Source organism: Balaenoptera ricei, chromosome 14 (assembly GCF_028023285.1).
Source record: "Balaenoptera ricei isolate mBalRic1 chromosome 14, mBalRic1.hap2, whole genome shotgun sequence".
In the NCBI taxonomy this organism is placed as follows: Eukaryota; Metazoa; Chordata; class Mammalia; order Artiodactyla; family Balaenopteridae; genus Balaenoptera; species Balaenoptera ricei.
The window spans coordinates 90,810,883-90,816,882 of NC_082652.1; positions in this window are offsets into that span (position 1 = coordinate 90,810,883).

The following is a 6,000-nucleotide window of genomic DNA, read 5'->3' on the forward strand; positions in this document are numbered from 1 at the left end:
TTAAGGCTGCGACGATTTCAGAAAACTGCTCTGCCTCTCGACTAGCTGCCGTCTCCAGACAGCGCTCCATCCTAAATCATTTGATAATGTAAGAGGCTCGATGCCGCTCTCCACTTGACTGAGGGTGAGTTCATTAGGTCACAAATCAGTAATTGATTCTCAGTGTGTCTCTGCTGCTTTTATTACAGTAATGAGGACTCTCTCTTTTTTTCATCTCCTCTAATACGTTACCCAAACCATCAGCTTCTCAGTTTGGTGTCAGGATGACTTTGACAGGTTGTTAGCAACTATATGATGTACAGAACATCATAGCCATGTCTCAAACTGTGCTGCTGTGTACTGCACGGGGCCTCAGGTGCCGCCGAAATGAGTGAAAGCACTTGCCAGGAAAAAAGTTACAGCCACGATTGAAAATATGACTACAGGCTCGATGTCCTAATGAAGAAGTTTTGTGCACCAGCGGATGCGTTTCCACTCACAGGGCGTATCTCGCAGGGCTGGTGGCCCCGGCCATTCTCCTCCAGAGTATCGCTGGGTAGGAAAGGGGACGAGTGAAACTCAAGAGCAAAGCAGACGTTCTTATGGCAAAAGTCACAGTCTCCTCCCTCCCTCCGTGGAGCTCTTTTTAAAGAGTGACAACGCTTTGCTGCTTTCTATACAATCTGATTTCCCCCTTACGTTCTTCTTCCTAGGGAAGGGAAATCCACAATATGAAGTTCCATGGGAGAGAAATATGGTGTTATTTGCTGTAATTCAACTGCATTCCTAGATGACTTCAAACGTAGAGAGTTAGACAAAAGGGGGGAAAAAGGCATTTTCTTTTCCTTTTTTTTTTTTGGTGGATATGATCAAAATATTCGAATAAAATGCAATGTTTATTTTTATTCCATGAGCTTTTTTTTCTTTTTTGTTACGGTTTATTACAAGATATTAAATATAGTTCCTTGTGCTATACAGTAGGACCTTGTTGTTCATCCATTCTACATATAATAGTTTGCATCTGCTAACCCCAAACTCCTAATCCATCCCTCCACCATCCCCCCCCTTGACAACCACAAGTCTGTTCTTTATGTCTGTGACTCTGTTTCTGTTTCATAGATAATTTCATTTGTGTCATATTTGATTCCACATTTAAGTGATATCACGTGATATTTGTCTTTCTCTTTCTAACTTACTTCACTTATGCTAATCTCTAGGTCCATCCGTGTTGCTGCAAATGGCATTATTTCATTCTATTTATTGGCCGAGTGATAGTCCACTGTATGGAATGACCGCATTCCATCATATAGACCGCACCATCTTTATCCATTTATCTGTTGGTGGACATTTAGGTTGTTTCCAACAGTGAACTTGTTTTTGAATTTAAACTTCTTTCCAGAGTTTTCCTACTTTTGAGGCTGAGGATTTTGATCATAGGAGTTAGCACTGCTTGATGATGGTGTTGGGAATTTTAAGTTCAGGGTAGCTAAGAGTTTTGGAATCATTCTCTGACGAGGCCAGACCCCAAAATCAAAGGCCATAAAACCAGTCGCCTATAGTGGACTGGCTTCTCACAGCTCTTCCCAGCCACATAGAAAGGAATACAGATGGAGGTGAGGGTACATGAACCGTGAAGTAAACTCTATTTATATACCTTGCCACAAAGGACCATCACCAAAATAATAGACTAGCCAATGCTCCTCTTAAAACCAGAACTCATGAGGCCACTGGGCCAAGATCAAAGAGCCCAGGGGTGGGGCCTTTCAGCCGTGAGTGTGATTTTTGTTACACAGCCAAACATCTTGCTGTTTAAGTCACAAATGGGGCTCCTTGGGAGATGACGCTGTGAGATGTGTCCCAAGCGTAGATTCACATGCGTTGAACACAAGTATTTCTCCCGCTCCAAGCTTGAGGTGGAGGGACAGGAGGCCTGGGGCAGCCTGGTGACCAATGTCATGGGTGGCACTGCCTGCCAGCTCCAGCATGTAACATCCAGAACTGCCCATTTATTTAATGTTTGCAGCCTGGGATTATGAAAATCTTTTATCAACACTAAAAATAATATTTAGCAAGCCTCATCGATCCTTCTTTAAATAAAGCACCTATTTTAGGTGAGGTTAGCAATTTTATTCATAGGATTAATTTCATCCCACAAACTGCTGTGCGATGTCTGACAAAGGATCTTTTTATAAATTCAACATTGGAAAATAAGTCATAATCCCATCTGCTCCTTCACTTCTGTCCTCCCTGTAGCAGGAATTCAACAATACAAGGTCTCCTGCAGACGGAGACAGGTAGAACAGACCCTAATAAATCACCAGCAAATATATAATGAAGGTGACAGCGGCTATAAGAAATCGAATCATTACACTTGTTCTGCTGCTGTGGGCTGAGTGACTTGTTCCTGGCATAGAACTTGGACACCAGAGCGTGCAAGTTTCCAAAGGCCCCCAGGCCCAAGGCCTCCTGAGGTGCTAGTTTCAACACCGTTCTCATCCTCTGGCCTCAAAGAGGTGAAGCCGAAATCCCCCAGGAGAGAGAACGTACATCTGAAAACAAAAATTATTTAGAAGGATTCTCAATCTCCTTTTTATGAGTGTCTGTAGCAGTTGAATGCAGGCAACTCTGTTAAGGAAAAAAAGAAGGAAGGAAGGAAGGAAGGCAGGAAGGAGCGAGAAAGAAAAGCAAAACACCAGTGAATTAAAAACAAACCGTTAAATGAAATAGCCAATTTCCGTTTAAATCCTCAGTTGAGCAAGTTTTCCGTTTGCCAGCCTTTAATTGGATTTTGAAGGAAGGGGAATCCCTGAACCACATACCAAGAAGATTTTGCTGCCTGCTGCTTTTTCTGGCAGGATCTTCCTGGTTTGTGGAAAGAGGGCTGGTCTGACGTTAGATGCTGCTGGGAGCTGGGTGACAATTTTAGTGCGATGACCGTCATCGGGGAAGGTTCCAGGGTTTGGAAGCACCATTGGGCAGCCGGACACAGTCACTCAGGTTCCTCTAACATTAAACAGCAAAAGAACGCGTTGGCCCCCTGGGCCTCGAGCTGTGGCAAAGCTGGTTCCCCAGTGATTATCACACGTGGGCCCCGAAGACCATGCTCTGAGGGCCGAGTGTCAGGGAGCTCCCGACTACAGAATTACGGGAGCTCCACTGGAGGGAAATCTGCACCCAGCACACTTACAGCCTCCCAAGGACACCTGTTCTCTGATCAGAAGTCAGTTTTCCTTTGTCCTTTTACCTCCAGGCTCAAGGCCGTTCTTTCCACCAAGGTTGTTCCCTTGCCCCTCCTTTTATTCAAATCCTAACTATTATTTGAATCCAATGTAGTCTAACCATCTTAGTTGGCTTGGGCTGTTCTAACAAAACACCACAGACGTTTATTCTCACAGTTCTGGAGGCTGTTCAAGGGGCTGGCAGAGTTGGTTCCTGGGGAGACTTGATTCCTGGCTTGCAGACGGCCCCCTCTTCCTGTGTCCTCACATGGCAGAGAGAGCAAGCGAGCTCTGGTCTCTTCCTTTTTAAAAAAAGACGCTAATCCCATCAAGCCCCATCTAATCTAATCACCTCCCAAAGGCCCCATCTCCAAATACCATCCTGTTGGGGGTTGAGGCTTCAACATATGAATTTGGGGGGACACGGACTTTCAGCCCGTAGCACTCACCATATCTGTAAACCTTTTGCTCCCCGTCCTGGGCTTCCTAGCGTCCTGACGCAGCGACACACTGCGACACTTGCTGGTAACGGGTGAGGTCGGGGCCCCACACCTCCCAGCTGACGCTACTTGGCCCCTCTGCCCAGAGGAGCGTCCCTTGGGCACCTCAGGGTCAGGAAGTACGAGAGGGACTCCCCACTGCCCTTCTCCCAGAGGCGCTCCCTCTGCTGTCCACGTCTGCCTCTGAAATCCCGGCGGGTGCGGGACAGCTGTCCATCCCCGCTCTCCCTCCACAACGAAAGCATCTCCAGATTCTGCCACTGCGAGGTCTCAATACCTGCAGTTCTGTCTGCTTTCCTTTCCTCTGTCTCCTCTGAAGCTACCCGCCTCCAGCTGATGGCCTCTAACCTGTATCTTAGAGGAGATATTTACCCACTGGCATCTGGAGGCCTCTAATCTCGCCCCTCCAATACCCTCCAAGCTGCTCCTGAGCTGTTCTCTCCGGAGCAGGGATCCCATGTCACTCATGTACCTACAGCCCTTCACTGACGCCCCAGTGCTTCCAGGAAGAAGCAGGGCATAAGGCCACTTACGGTTTAGCGTGAACTGTTCACCCCTCCAGTGCCTTTCTCAGCATCCCTGCCCCCGCCCTGCTTTGTAATCTACACTCCAGCCAGACTGAACAGAGCACACGCCACAGTTTCTAGACTCTGACAGGCTCCCTGTGGTTTCAGGATCTTTGCACAGGTCCATCCTTGATTTAGGACGTCCTGCTTCCCCAAGGTCCCATCCTCAACACTTGTCCACTTCGACACATTTTCTCTATTGTCTAGAACAAGGACGAGCAAATTGTAGACACTCCAAATATATTTAAGGAATCAATAAAATAAACTCGACACATAGACATTCAAACGAGTGCCGTGCTCTTCATAGTTTTTCCTTTAGGAAACAAACAAACAAAAATATTTTGCAAAAATCAAACTCCTGGTTTCAACCTGCTTAGGACAACAACTTCTAAGAGTCTCTCTGTGCCTCTGTCTCTGTATCTCTCTTTTTCTCACACGTACGTACACACACTCACACACTCCGCGCGATTATCTAGCATGGGTATCCATATGTATCCTCTGATGGATTCCAAGTTAGTATTGATTATAGAGATAAAACTTACCACCAAAGGTTGAACATTTTCTTGCAGTAAAGAAAGGTAATGAACGGGCCTCGGTCTCAGAGTATTTATATGAATATAAATATATTAATATTATATAACATTTATATAATATAAATATATTTATATTCATATAAATTAATATATTTATATTAACGGTTACTTTTCTGTTTACTGAACGCACCTCTGTGAGCACCTGCTGCGTGCTAGAGGCTGGGACTGCAAGAAGGAAGGAGACAGAACCCCTGCCCTGTGTGGGCTTTGCTGAAAAGATGTGTGATATGCCTGCTGGTGCCCTGGTGCTTCCTGGAGAGGACGGAAGCAGGAAGAAGGAAGGAAGAAGGAAGAAGGAAGAAGAAGGAGGGTCCGCCGGGGGCGGGGGTCCTGAGAAGAGTGCCCCAGGTCAGCATGGAGGCTGGGGGCTCTCCCAGAACAGAGGTGAGTGATGATCACTTAGACCGTCTATCATCTATCTGTCTATCTGCCTACCTACCTAATCATTTATCTGTCTAGCTTTGATCCATCATCTATTCACCCATCTATAACATCTCTCATTTATCTAGTTTGCTTTATTCTCTTGCTAGAGAGCACGAATCCTTTCATTTCTCGCTGTAGTTCTATCCCATTCTTTTCAATACCTACATAATATTCAGTTTAATGGTGATACTACAATTTACTTACCCCTTCCCCTATTGAGGGAAACGTGGTTGCTTCCAGATTTTAATGGGAATATGACATCCCATTTTATGAATCTATCATAGTTTATTAAACTGTTCTCTTATTGATAGATAATTAGGCTGTAGGCTGTTTCCTATTACAAACAGTATTCAATCTGCATCCCTGGAGACATATCCTTATTACGCTTTTATTTTCTGATAAAATCATAAAAGTGAGATTGTATGGTCAAAGGGTATGCAAATGTCATCTTTTATCAGATAATGCCAAATCGCCCTCCAAAATTTTGCATCAGTCGGTTGTTCCTGCCAGAAATTGTGATTTCATCACATCCTCAATAGCAATCGGTGCCAGCAAGACATTACATCTAAAAATCTGATTTGGAAAAAAGTGTATTTTTATTGTTATTTACTTCCATATTCCTTTAATCATAGTGGTTGAGCATCTCGTCACAGGTTTATTTATCACTTGTACTTCTTGTTTATGCATATTCTTTATTCCTTTGAGAATTGCTTGTCATTTT